Raw genomic sequence first — 15,160 nt, forward strand, 5'->3', positions numbered from 1 at the left:
CACTAACCCACTGCGGGTCTGGGCCAAGGCCAAGTTGCCCATCAATATTTTAAAGTAGCGGTGTTATAAAATTTATGGAAGATGCACAAAGGACAATTCCCTGAAGTGACGAGCCCGCTGAGAGGGGATATTGGCTAAAAGGAGATTTCGCTTTGAAACAGTGTGAGATCAGGTGCCAAGCTGCGGAAACCCTTTATATGCATGGGCTCGGAGCGTGGGGGAGAGGGAAATCTGACCTGGTTTCAAATCCCACCTACAACTGTTAATTTATTTGGTTATCTATTAACAGTCTCCTGGCAGCTTACTTTTATGTTTAAAATTAAGTGCTTGATTGATTATTTTCTAGAACAGTGATGGGATGTTGTTCTATACTTAAGCCAATCCATTAGTGGGCTCTCTGATTACTGATCTCTTTCCCTTCCTTTCTTGGTTCATTGTGGGGGCGGGGGGCGGGAGCGCGCGCGTGGGGGCGGGGTGCGGGAGCGCGCGCGTGGGGGCGCGTGCGTGCGTCTGCGTGCGCGCGAGTGCATGCGTGCGCACCTGAAGGTTGAGAGGGTTGAGAGGGTTGGAGGGGGGAGGAAAGGGGTCTTCGTCCTGAAAGTGAAGGAAAGTGGGGCTTTCGTATGTTCCCCAAACTACACGTCCACAAGGGTCTTTCCAGCGTCCAAGGCAAAGTGGTTCATTGTCGGCGTGATTCACAGGTAGGAGCAGAGTCCCAGAGAATTTTTTATTACGGTGATCTCATTCTATCAAAACCCTTGGCATAAGCTTCTATTTTTAAAAAACCTTCACTCTCTTTTTATTTGCTTGGGAGGCATCTTTAAATATTTCCATATATCTTAAGATTTGCTTCTGAGGATTGGAACTCTATCACTTTTTAAAAAAAAATTGGGTTTATTAAATATTAAATACATGCAGGAAATAAGCTTTATAAGGCAGAGCCTCGTGACTCTTGTGCTCGGGCAGGTGTCTCGGTGTTCTGGTTATTGGTCCCCTAGCCCTTGGCGTGGCCAGGTGTGGCCTGCGGTGGCCTGACCTCCCGGGCTGGTCACGTTTGGCCGCCCAGAACCGCACCAGCAAAGCAGGATGTGGCCTGCGTCCTACAGGAAAAAGGTTGGGAATCACTGGAAGAACGTCCGCGGGGCGACGATCAAATGAGCCTCTGTGTCGGCCGCGCCCAGTGGGAGGGGTAGCTGTGCCATTTCTTCTCACCTGCCCTCGCTTGGGGTAGTTGGTCCTTCTGGTTTACAGGTGAGAAGCACAGGCACAGGGAAGGATGGCCCCGTCCAGCAGTGGGACTGACCTGTGGTGCCTGCCCTCGGTCACAGGCCCTCCGCCCTTCACCCCAGAACCTGAATATTCAGCATGAACAAACGGGCAGTCCACACCGTGGACCGTGCTTTTCCTAAGAGGCCTGATCCTAAACATTTGCACGGAAAGGGCAGTTTTGTGCATCTTGCGACCTTTCTCAGATACTGGGGAGGGACTGGAATCTAAAGGAAAGCTTCCATGGAGTAAAGAACCTTCCTCTAACACATGCCCACGATGGCTAATTTGTAAATCTGGGTTTTTGACTCAGGCTAGCACGTGTCTGGGTTCGCTTGCCAAGTCTCACTAAGAGAAAGGAACTGGGTGCCATTAAGCAAAAAGTGCATGGGATAATAGTCCCCAGAGCCACTCCTGGCAGCTTTAGGATGGTCAAGAGCCTGAGGACAGCAGGTTGGGGCCTGGGCTGGGGTTGGCACTCACTCACCAGATGGCCCTTCTAGCTCTCACGCTTCCTAGAAGGAAGGAGATTTCACGTTGACAGAACCGACGACCTCAGAAGCCTAAGTAACTACTCTGGCTTCACGAGAGGGGCTCTGAGGACACAACCCTTCTGACAGGAAATGCTGTCTCCGTTTCCTGGGGTTGCTGTAACAAAGTACCACCGAGTGACTTAAAAAAAAAATCCAGAAATGTATTCTCTCACAGTTCTGAAGGCCAGAAATCCAAAATCAAGGTGTTGGCAGGGCTGCGCTCCCACCAGAGGCTCTGGGGAGAACCTTTCCAGCTTCTGGTGGCTCCAAACGTGTTCCTTGGCTTGTACCAGCATCACTGCAGTGTCTGCCTCGTCTTCACGTGGCCTTCTCCCAGGTCTTCTGTCTTTCATAAGAATCACTTGTCACTGGATTTGGGGCCCACCCCAGATAATCCAGGATGATCTCACCTTGAGATCCTTAATTATATCTGCAAAGACTCTTTTCCCAGCATAGGTCACATCGCAGGCTTCAGGGGTTAGGACACGGACATGTCTTTCCAGGGGACACCATTCAACCCCCTTCACACCCCCTTCTTGCCTGTCCCAGAAAGCACCGCCCCACACACATTCCTTAGGATCTGCTGGGTTCACATCTCCCCCTTATAAGGCAGCATTGTATGGTTAGAGCATAGAAATGGGGTCTCAGGGCTGAGGTGGGTGGTGACAAGCAGAGGCCTGGGATCCAGCAGAGCCTGGAACCCAGTCCTAGCTCCCCAGGGACCAGGTGTGAGATCTGAGCAATCAAACCTCTCAGCACTCTGGTTCCTCATCTCTGAGATGAGGAGAGTAACGCGGTTGTAGAGATGAGATGATGTGAACTGTAAATAGCACATGCTCTGGGCCACAGTAGCCACTCGCTATCATTGACTCATTATGGACTGGGAGTGGAGAAACCCGACTCCCAGCCTGACTCTTCCCAGCTAGCCACGTGACCTCCTATGCCCCGCCCCCCCCGGAATTGGATAAAGTGAGTGTCTATGGAATGTGTAGAAGGTGGTGATCTAACGAAGCGACCCCTGGCCTTTCCAGCCACAGCGGCCTGGAGCCCTCGGTCCGGCAGACCCCGTCCAGAAATGTGAGGTTCCGGCAACTCAGTTTGCACCAGCTCTCCTCTAGTTCATGTCCGCGCCTTGGGCTGGGCTTCCAGAATAGCCCAGAGGATGTTGCGGCCCACTTAATAATATTTGCTGCTCAGTTATCACTTGGAAAATGGTTTCAGTGGGTTGTAGTTCTCTATTTCTGAGAAGGAAACAATTTGTGGAAGCCCTGAGTGAAAGAATAGGGTTATAGAAACAGTGGTTTAGTCCGTTCTCCTGTGCCCACATAAGAGTGGCCAGAACCAGAGAAAGCGTGAGCAGATGTGGTGCCGTCCAGGCACCTGGGCAGGGCCTGTGCAGGGCAGGCCGTTGGAAAGCAGGAGTGTGATTCGAACTTACAGATGAAGAAATTGAAGCTCAGGGCGGGCGGGGGTGGCCTGCCTGAGACCTTCCAACTGTAGGACCAGGCTTCTTCCTTCCTCGACTTCTTTCTGGTAATTCTTAATTCCATCTGACATTGCTTTTGGGACCCAGTGTTGGGGACACATTTTTATCCAACACAGTTGTGCTACTGTTAGATAGAGTCAACAATATATTCCCTCCTCCCAGCGAAATCACAATCCTACGCGAAGTTGAAAGAGGAGGAGCCTGGAGGAGACGGAGCAGAGAGAACTTCTTCCAGATGGAAGATCAGTGACGGGAATCTGGATGCTCCCACACCCTGCTTCAGCTTCACTGTAGAAGGGGACACGCATTTCATTTGCAAACCAAGTCTTCGTTTAAAAGGGTAAGGCAGACCGTCTCTCCCCGTGGTCTAGTCTCTGAACACAGCTTCCGCTCATACTGACTCATTTGGCAAAGTTCTAAAGGCCTGTTTCCCAGTATCAGCATCCTCCCTGCCAAACTATATATACACACACGTAGGTATTTATTTTTTGGAGAAGTAAAACTTTCATAGTCATGAAAAACAGGAGGCCGACCTGCTCAACAACCTAACTGTGTGAATAGAATTTCTCGCCAATTCCAAAATGAGTCTGACCTTTGTCCGGGGGCATGTGTGCCAGGGATTAAGGGCTGTTGAAGGACACTCCGTGTAGTATGGGAGGTGACATCTGTTCTACAGAATGGGACAAGTCCTCATCTTTCTTATCAACTGCCTGCTTTACTGACTTTCAGCCTGTTTCTGAGGATGGTTCTGGCGACCAAGGAGAAAGCACTTGGCCTTTGATGGGTCTCACTTATTTGTCCAGCTTAGCTCTGGGCAAACCTTCAGAAAAGAAAATGCTTGATTTTCAAATAGTGGCATGGTGTTGACCAGTGTGTGTGTGGTGTGTGTGTGTGTGTGTGTGTGTGTGTGTGTGTGTGTGTGGAGGCGGGGAGTGGGGGAAAAAGACCATCTATAAATCACATCTTGCAAATCCTTCCATTTTGAACCGGTTGTAAACTCATTTCTTTGCTTTTCTCAAGCTTTGATTTATGTATTGGGATCATGGGGCTTGTGTCCCTTCTTCTGACGATAAGTTTGAATTTATCAGGATGCTCCACAAAAATGTTGGGTGATTTGCATGCTCTGGGCTGATTGAGTTGCATTCTTTATATGACCATTTTTAGATGGATTGTCTCTGTGGGCCTCTGCCCTTTTGTTTTCTGGGGTTCAGAGGTTACATCAAAAACCTCCCTGCCTGCTGCCTGATGTGACCTTTGAACTCCAAAGGGCACAAGATCATGAGGCCATAAAATCCAGCACAAACACTAAAGGTGTCATTCTGATTGTCCTCTGAGGACAGGAGTTTAGGGCTCGGTCACATGATTTGGGGTAGCGGAAATACCGAGAGAGCAAATAGCGGGCAACGCCAACCATCCGAACGTCAGCCCATAGCCGGGAAGGATGTAAAAAGCCTCGGGGGAGGGCCACGGTGCAAACTGCTAAATATGTCAGCTGTGTGTTTCTCCAGGCATTTCTGGTAGGACAGCCCCGAGAATGTCAAGCATGCCAAATCTGCGGGCTCTTGGGGTAAGATGTCATTTTCCAACGGTGTCCCCACAATCTGGGGCGCTTTTCTGTAGGCTGCATGTCCTGGGCAGTGTGAAGACAGCAGGGAGTCACGGGGCGGAGGTCTGTGTGCTGTTCCAGCTCTCAGGAAGGACGGGCTGAAATCTAAGAGCCGTGGCCTGCGTGGCCTGGAAGGAAGAGCTCTAGATTAGCTCTTGGTTTTTTAAAAGGGAAAGAGGCACTGACTCAGTGTCAAGCCTCCGAAGAGCATGTCATTAGAAAGGGGGAAATCTATTTGGAATAATGATAGAGGTCTCCTTGTGGCTGGCTAGCATTTCAGGGCAAACCAAAACAAACATGCAAGGGAAATGCAGTGGAGCCCTGCAGGGCTTAGGCTCCTTGACACCAAATAAATTATCCAGAATATTCTAAAACCATAAATGAACTTCTACTGATTTATGCAGAGGTTTCCGAGGTCTTTCAAAAATGCATGGGAGGAGCATTTCCGCTCCCCAGTGGCATGGGAAATGTTCCTCAGCAGCAGAAAGGAGCAGAGCTCAGCGTGGCTGAAAGCCTCCAGCAGCAAAGGAGCAGCCATCGTGGAGAAAAGCCCATAAACAGCATCAGGAGCAGGGCGAGGGGCCGTCCTTGGAGAGAGGTCAGGGTCCAGTCTGGATTGCACATGGGGGAAACCGAGCCCCATGACAAAGGTGGCCCAGAGACATCTGTCCCCAGATGTTATTCTCATGCCCAAACTGAGTGGAGGGAAGGGTTTTTCTTTTTTTTTTTTAAAGGGTGTGTAGAAATCTGAGCTCCCCCCGCCAAGGGCAAGGAAAGGGGACACCCCTGATCTGAAACTCAGATGGAGGCTGTGGGTTTGAAGGCCTTAGAAATCCAGGCACAGATTTGAGAGTTTGGGGCTAAATTCTTGATAATGGACTGCCACTAAGGAGTGAGGGGTCCAGGTAGGGGTGGGGAGAGGGAGGACGGAGGGCAGCCGGAGGGAACGAGAAGAGGCCGGAGGGAAGATGGCGCTCACTAGGATGGCTGGTTCTCAAGCTGGAGAGCAATTTGCAAACGTGCACATAGAATGGAGTACGGATGCTTTTTCCTCTGGAATGACTGGTTTTATACTTACTCCAGGCCCCCCCACCCCTCGACCCCTGGCACTTAGGGATTCGTTCCTGGGAAGAGCTGAGCCATGGGAACAAAACTCTTGTCTGTTTCTGCCTCTCAGAGTAGCTATTTTGAAGGTGAGGACTCTGAGTTTCAAATGTTTGATGCACCTGTGCCTTTGAAAGGCGGCCTCTGCCCAGGGGTGAGCCCCGGGTCTCCTGTCTTCTGGGACCACCTGCGTTGTCTCCTGACGCCTGCTCTCCGAGAGGTCAGAGGGCCCCGCCTGGGTCCATGTGCTTTCTTGGATTTGGACTAGTGGCAGTTTAAATCCCTGCGTTTTTCTGGTTTGCTCGATGGGAAAGGGGGGCAAACTGTGAGGCTGCAAGAGAATGATGAACCTCGGACAGTTGGTTGACCAGAGCTCTGGGAGCCGGCTGCGGAGAGGCCAGAGAACACACCTTCTGGCGGGGCCGGCTTTTCACAGAGAGGTGGGGAAGATGCTCCCTCAAGCACCCACATGGCTGGCTACCCTGGCCTGTGGGCTGGTTACCCTGGCCTGTGGGCTGCCCGCCTTTTCCACTCGTCTGAAACCTACCTTTCCTCAAAAGACCAGGTTAAATCCCCCACCTCTGGGCAGTCTTCCTGGACCAGCCAGGGCAGAGTGACCTTTCTTTTCTGATTGTGTGGAGTGCCATTTGTTAGTGTGTATTATGCTCGGTCTCCTACTCTCAACCAAATAGACTGCATGCGTACGTGTGTATTTCCATGTGTGTGTATCTACCTGGCATCTAAACCTCTCCTGCAGCTCAGCAGGAGACCTCTCCAGAGCAGGACCCTTGTCTTTCCTCTCCTTCATCCCCCTTTCTAAAAATATTTCTTGGTTAATTGACATATTGACTTCTTGGGTGCACCACACATCTTCCTTTGATGGACGTTCATTTTATTAGAAGCCTTAGTGGGAGAACGGTGATGGAGCATCCTCCATCCTTCCCCGAGGCAGTGTTCCGTGAGTCCCTGGATGTGGGGGATATCCACGCAAATGACAGCCCAGTCCCGTGTCACTTACACACAGTGGTGCTTTTGGGGGGCCGAGGGTGTCAGGGAGTTCAGTTTCGATGCAGCTGTGAAGTGAGTCAGCCTGGGAGCAGGGGCTCCGACCCTTGGGCCCCAGCCTCAGGGATTCTGATGTAAGTGGTTCGAGTTGAGACCCAGGTGTATGTATTTCTTCCAAGCTCCCCAGATGGCTCTGATGTACCTGCAGGGCTGGGGATCAGTGGTCTGTATGGTGAAGTAAGACTATCTCCAGGTTCTTGGGTTTAGCTGTTACAATTCCCACCCACGCAAGGTCTGCAGTCTCTGTCAATTCCAAATTAGTGGGAGAGGACATCGGATTGGCTGGCTAGTTTGATCCAATTAACTATGGCTGGGGGTTGTGGGGAAGATGAAGTCATGAATTACAAACCTGACGATTGCTACTCCTTTAAATTTGAGGTGTATTTCCTAAGAGTGGGAAGTTGTGAGCCGGGCACACATCCCCAAAGCTGACTGGTACATCTCCTCGTGCCATTATGACAGCAAACTTTACTGCAATTGTTTGTTTTGAGGTCTGCGACCTCTTTAAGGGCAAAGGCTGTCATTTTTGGAGACCCCATGTATTAATCATATTTTTAATTTTCTATATTTTATGATGCTTTGATATCTTGGGGCCTTGCAGACCCAGGGAGGGACTACCCCTCCCAGGGTTGGCCTATTCCTAGATAGCAAACAACTGATCTGCAATCCCCAGTCCCAAATCCATATCCTCCAACCACTTCCCTTCATCAGAATATTATTCTCCTGCCCTAAATCACCCACCCCAGAGCCAGCGATGGGACAACTGGGAACCCTAGAGCCGAGAGCCTGCTGAAAGTCTTGAAACTATCCATCCTCAAGCTTGCTCAGCTGCTTACCCTGCCTCACCCATTTCTTCCCACAAAAACCACAAGAAAGGCTTTTGCGCATGACTTTCTCCTTGCTCCTTCTGTCTCCTGACTGCTTCTCTGTGTGGCCCCGCGTGACGTGGCATGGTGTGCCTCCTCTTAGCCACTGTAAACAAGGAACTATCTTTTCCTTTTTCTTCTACATTAGTATTCACTCATGTAACAACCACGCAGAGCACCTTATAGAACCTATTTAGCACGCCCAGATGGTTCCCTTCTAAGTCGATACCCACCCACCCAGAGGTAACCACCATTCTGAATTCTGTGAGTTTTAGATGTTCTTTTTTCTTTTGTTTTTAAAGATTTTATGTATTATTTATTTGAGAGAGAGAGCAAGAGAGGGCGAGAGCGAGAGAGAGCACGAGCAGGGGGGAGGAGTAGAGGGAGAAGCAGACTCCCCGCAGAGCAGGGAGCCCGATGTGGGACTCGATCCCAGGACCCCGGGATCATGAGCTGAGCCAAAGGCAGACGCTTAACCGACTGAGCCACCCAGGTGCCCCTAGATGTTCTTGAACTTCACATAAAGGGAACTCCTTTGCATCTGTCTTCTGACACTCATCATTGTTCTCAGATTCATCCCAGCTTCTGCATGTGTTTATAGCTTGTTCTTTTTTGTTGCTGTGTGGCGTCCCACCGCATCAGGCTGGGACCCATAAGGCTTGGGGGTGGGGTATAGCGAGCTCTCTTTTTGGTGCTGGCCATTGCCTGGTCTCACCAAACCTGAATAAAACCCAGATCCCTGGTATGTTTTAGAATACCTCAGCACCTGGCACAGGGCCTGTCACATACAAGGCAAATGGTAACTATTTGCTGAATCGAAGAAATGGGTGGGTGGATGAGCAGAGCCTTGAGAATTCAAGTGGGGGCCTGGGTGTGACATTCTATGCCTGATCCGGCCCTGGGGATGGATGCCTGGCTTACTTCTCTCATGCTCCTCCCTCTGTCAGAAGAAGAACCATGGGCAATTACCACGGGATAACCGATTGCAGGGACCAGGTGACTCTCTGAAAAGGAGCCATCAGACTGAAGGCCCAGGGCAGAAGATGAAGTGTGAGTCGAGCATCCCTGACTGTGTGGGAGCCCTTCACGGTGTCTGCAAATGGCAACGAGGAATGTGCATTTATGTCACCGTGCCAGGCCTTTCTCCCCACTTCCCCTCACATTCTCTCCCCAGGATAACAGCTGCTTGGCACCAAAGAACCTTTGTCCGTTCTACTCCGAACCGGAGGAAACTGACAAACTCCATTCTAGTTCATTAGACCCCTCGATGAATTATGGGAAATGGAGGGAATTCATGACTGGAGCACGGTTAATGAACCCAGGAACTCCAGTGATGGATGGATAGATGGAAATGAACATTAATCTACTCTCAGTCACTCCGATGATGTCATCTTTAACCACCGTGAACATCACCCAGAAGCCAACCTGGAGACAGAGCAGGGATGGGGGCAGGGTGTAGCCGAGGGAGCACCGTTAACCAGATTTCAGAATCCTGACAGTGGGCCTTGGCTATGAGTTCATTTAAATGCTATGCTTAGCTCTTGAATTAAAACAAGACAGGGCTAAAGCTTTAATCAATCCGGTTCAGCCGCCACACTCAGGCATGAGCAGAGAATAAAATGAAGGTCACAGGAGAAGTCCGGGAGAGAGAATTTGACAGTCTGCGCAGATGAATGGGGCGATGCCAAATGGCCTTTGAGATGAAAAGGAGGCCCAGGCCGGCAGTTCATTTAGAGCAGGAGTAGCAATCTGTCGATAGCCGGTGCCAGGTTCCCGAGCCCTGTTATTCCAGGGGATGCAGGTGTGTGTGTGCGTGTGTGTGCGTGTGTGTGCATGCACGCACCTGCCCTAGTGGAAAAATAGGTAAGAAACCGCTAAAACAAACAAACAAAAACCCAAACCCAAAAACCCTCTCCTTCCATGTTCACTTAATCAGAGACTTATTTACGTTAGTTAGCAACTAATTTCCATGGAGGGTTATTCCATTTTGATGTACGTGGTATTTCTTCACATAATTAGATTGCTTTAGTCTGAATTCCTCAGGAATTCAGGGAAGGGGGTGGGGATGTTGAAACCCGGTGCAGAGATCTGGCAGGCCTGATCTGGCAGTGTGGGCAGGAGCAGCTAACGAGGGTGCAAAGCAGGAGAGGAGGGGGCGCAGGGTCCAAGGACCCGTTTCTCCTGCAGATCTGGCTTAGCCCCCTGCAAGCACCCATCCGCAAGGTACCCGGGAGGCCAGCTGTCTTCCACGTGCCGGTGAGAAACTGTGCATCGGGGTGGGGTGGGGGTGGGTGGGACAGGGCGTAGCAGCCTGGCAGTGAGGAGAAGGAGGATACCGTGCCCACCTTGGGGCCGTCGGTCACATCTGACGTGACTGCAGCCCAGACATTCCCTCTTGTGACACCCCACCCTCATTGCCTTGGCCCTTCATAGCTAGAAACGTAGATATTACTCTAGGAAAGGAGGAGAGAGGCCCGGTATTAAGTAAGGCTACCTCTGTCCTTTCTATCCAGAGAGGCTGATTGCACTCTGTTTCCCTGCTAGTTCTCTGACTCATCTTTCTCTCTCTCTCCCCCCGACAGTGGCCTCCTTGCAGATCTGTCTATGCCAAGACACACTCCTGCCTCAGGGCCTTTGCATTCGCTGTTCTCACTTTCTAGAATGCTCTATGCCCAAATATGCTCATGATTCCCTTCCCACTCCACTGGTTAAATGTCACATTTTCAGAGAGACCTTCCGTGACACTTTATTTAAAATAACACCATCATCCATCACTCTCTGTCCTGTTTTGTCTTCAGAGCACTTATCACCACTGACATTATTTATATGGAAATGTGTATGGATATAAACCCTATATATGTGTGTGTATATGTATATAAGCCATATATTTTTGTTTATTGTCTATTTCCCTCATTAGGATGTCAGTTCCATGAGAGCAAGGACTCAGTCTCTTAGTACCCGCAGTGCTCAGAACAGTGCGTGTGCACGGACACTTTGTGAATGGACGCCCCTTCCCCCCCTTCCCCCGCCGCCCCCGACTGCGCGGGCACATGCAGAGCACTGGGGACTTGGCTGCAATCTGCCCCTCAGGGCTACTGTCACACACCTCTGCCTTTGGGACCCGCCATTTAAGCCCTCTCTTCCTCTCTACTTCGCCACTGCCTCAGCCCTGAGAAACTTTATCTAGCCTGGGGCAGAGCTGTCTGGCTCTGACTGATCACGTATTCTTCCAAATCTATTATTTATGCCTCAACCGTATGCCCAGAGTCCTTCAGGCCTGAGGCTTCTTATACTCAAAAGCCACGCTTTGAAACACGTAACCCCCCCCCCCCCACTTAAAACTATAGTCTCTGATGTGAGTTTCCAAAAGCCTGTTTTGTAATGTAGAAGGAGAAAGCTGGATTCCTTTTACTGCATTTTGCTGTGTCATCACTTTCCTAATGCAGGAGCTGTGAAGGTCCCCGCGACGGCCTGTATCAGAGGGCAGGCCAAAGGGTAAGGAATAGGGTGGGGTTGGTAGAGCAAAATACTATCTGCCTCATACGGTGTAGAGAGGAACTCCCATAGGTATCGCAAGTGTAAATGACCTCAGTAAAATCTCTTGAAAAGCACTTTCTAATTGGTGCTAAGGAATTAACAAACATAAGTGAAAATAATAAAACCCACTGCAACTGCGGATGGGGAGAAGCACAATGCATTGCTGACATCGCACTCATTTGTTCCTGGATTTCTAGAGAGCAGCCTGGCATAACAAGAGCTGTGAGATAGTTAATCGTGGTAATGCATTGGTATTGCCCCCTGGTAATCCCCTCTAGGGATTATGCTCGAGGAGTATGAGCCAGAAGGAGCAAATGAGAAACCAAAATTTGTTCAAAGATAATCATGGCGTTATTTAGCAACCATGGAAATGCCCAAGACAGAACAGTGGTTAAGCAGACTGATCTGTTATGAAAATAGCCAAGTAGCTAAGGATAGTAGCTAAGTCCGGGGTCAGGGTAGCGTAACTGTTTTAACGAACTACATCAAACCTGGGCAGCTTATCATAGCAAATGTTGATTTCTTGCCCACATCACAGTCCAGCATTCGTCAGTGGAGTCTACTCCACATGGTCACTCAGGGACCCGGGCTCCTGACATTTATGGGCCCCATCATTTCCTCTCTCTATCTGGTAGGTGCATGAGGGAATGAAGGGATAACAGAGGACCACAAGGGAGATTTCGCAGACCAGATTTGGAGTTCTGGGGGCAGCATTATGACAGCCTGCACTCTAGTGGGCAGAGTGCAGTCATCTGGTCACACCTAACTGCAAGCGAGGCTGGGAAATATGTGCCCAGAGAGTAAGGGTGATGGGGTTTGGTGAACACATAGCAATGACTACCACATAATTAAAGTGATATGCATGGGGGCACCTGGTGGCTCAGTCCGTTGGGCATCTGCCTTCGTTCAGCTCAGGTCATGATCCTGGAGTCCCAGGATCGAGCCCCATGTTGGGCTCCCTGCTCATCCGGGAGTCTGCTTCTCCCTCTGCCCCTCTCCCTGCTTGTGCTCGCTCTCTCTCTCAAACAAATAAAATCTTAAAAATAAAATAGTATGCATGTTGACTCTGCTGATACATGGGAACTTAAATATTAAGTAATATTAAACAGAAAAGGCAGAACACAGAAGCACTAATTAGGAATAATTAGGGCTAGTTACTAATTACTATGTAATTGCAACTATGTATATTCACCAACTTAGAAGTGATTTTAGAGTATGGTGGGCTTTGTGGTTATGCAGGGTCTTTTTTCTTCTGTGAAATGAGAAAGCGTGTTGAGCAGAGAGAACAGTGGATGTGGAATCATGTGACCAGGGTTGGATTCCATTTTGCTGTTTACCTTTTCCAGACTTTTTAATGAAAAACACTGAGGCTTATCTCAATTATTTTTTTCTGGCTATGCAAGAAATGTCTTCTTTGCCACTGAAATTTTTCCAAAATGTTAATGTCTTTACAATATTCCATTCTGTAGATATGCCATCATTTCAACCACTCTCCTCTTGGGGGACATTGTTTCCATATTTTACCGTTACAAATTACTCTCTAGAGAATGTCTTTTACAGACATTTCAGCGCATATTTCTGATCACTTTTTAGGATTGCATCCTTAAAGAGGAGTTACCAGGGCAGAGAGTATGATTATTTTCAAGGTTCTGGAAACATGTTGCCAAACCACCTTCCAGAAAGGTCATATAATTTATATTTCTCTCACTTCACTTTTGTAGCATCTGGCGCTATCAATCTTCCTATTGTTTTTGCTAATTTGATAAGCAAGAAGCTGTATCTGGTGACTGTTTTTAATTTCTTTGATTACTTTTTTATGGCTGAATAGCTTTTCTTACGTGGATTTGGCAGACATTTGTATTTTCTCTTTTGTAGATTATCTATTCATAACCTTTACCCATTTTTAAATTTTGTTTTCTTATTGATTTGTATGGATATTTTATAAAGTAAGAATATTAACCTTTTGCCTGTTATGTGTAGGGCTCATATTTTTTCAGTTTATTGTTTGTTTTTATTTTATTTTTTATATCTGGACATTTAAAATCTTTGTGTGATAGAATCTGTTAGTCTTTTCCCTTATGACTCCCTGTGTCATTTTGTGCTTGGAAAATGCTTTATCCGATCTCAATGCAGAGATCGGATAAATAAATATTTACCTACATTTTCTTAGAGTTTTTAAAGTAATTTCTGGGTATTGTAATTTTGACGTGCCTGGAATTTATTTTATTTCGTCATGTGAAATGAGGATTTAGATGTTTCCTGCCCCTGGAGAACCAGTTTTCTTAAAATCACATTTGAACAATTTATTCCTTTTTTTCACTGACTTGTGACACCTCCTCTATTAGCTATGAGGCTCTTATTAAAGTGCAGATTTTAGAAACTGTAAGATGGAAATAATAATCTGTTACTAAGCACCTAGATAGATCTATGTGAAGGGGGTTCGCAAATTCTGAAACATTCTACAAATGCTTTGATGGCTCACAAAAGTGAAGAAAGGGGAAGCAAAAGTAGATACCAAAGTGCTCACCATTTTTGTACAGAAAACACACATGATGATGTCCAGGCAACTATTGATTACCTAGGGTTGGAACAAACGTGAGGATTATAAGACCTTTTGTATTTTCCCGTTTCATAATTGTGTCTCTCTTTGCTCATATTCACGTCTTGCAAAAGCCAGGAGAAGAAAAGGCGGGCTGTTTTTTTCCTCAAGTCTTATAAAAATGGGGAGAGAATGGTCTGTGGGGGGGAAAGGATGGGAGGTTACAGTACAAGAAAAAATGAACAGCAGAAATTAAATTCAGGTATGGTCTAGAGATTTCGTTGTCCTTGTGCCCCAGGCAACAATGGACTGAGGGTCGCCGTGAGCACTGCGCTAGGGCTTGGTGAGAGACACATGATGTAGGACAGATTGTCATGTGTTCAAGGAAGGCAGATTAGCCCATGAAAAAGCCAAGGGTACTAACGCGATACATGGCCAAGGTCCAAATGGGGTCCCAGAAGAGCCATTGGGAATTGTAAGTGTTTCTGGTGATGGGAAATAGGAAGAAAAAACAACCAATGAAGAGAAAGGGTATGAAGAAATGGCAGCAGTAGGTGGGTTCTGAGTGCAAACAAAGATGACCTGAGATCAGGTTTAGGTGCATCCCCATGCCCCCCGAATGAGAACAGGTGGGCCTGTGCGGGAGAGGCAGATACGTGCTGGGCTGGTGTGGACACTGAGCAATGGGCAGCTTTGTCAATTTCTAAAAAAGCTGTTCCCCAGGAGCAGAAACTTAGGGAAGTGGGTTTGTGGGGAGAAGTTTGGGCAGAAAAGAAGGTGTAATGGACAAATGGTTGGACATTTTCATGGCATTTTAGTTCATCATGCAAACTCTTAGTTGAAAGTGGTCTTCAAAAGATAACGCGCTCCAAGTGTTTAATCAGCTCAGGGCTGGAATACTCCTGATGAACTTCATCTGTGATTTTTCTGGAATATGTATCTCGCTTGCATTTGACAGTGCCCCAGGAATGGAAAATGACTGACACTCTTACTTCCTTATGGATTTGATCACATCCATCCCCACAGTGCATCCCCTTTTCTTCTTCCATTTTAATCCAAAACAGTCATAGTGCTCAGTATTCAGAAAGCTGTGAGTCTAGATGGGGAATTATTAATTTTTTTTTTTTCACAGAGGACAACGGTGAAAGAGCTAATATC

The sequence above is a fragment of the Halichoerus grypus genome, chromosome 13, assembly GCF_964656455.1.
Source record: "Halichoerus grypus chromosome 13, mHalGry1.hap1.1, whole genome shotgun sequence".
NCBI lineage: Eukaryota > Metazoa > Chordata > Mammalia > Carnivora > Phocidae > Halichoerus > Halichoerus grypus.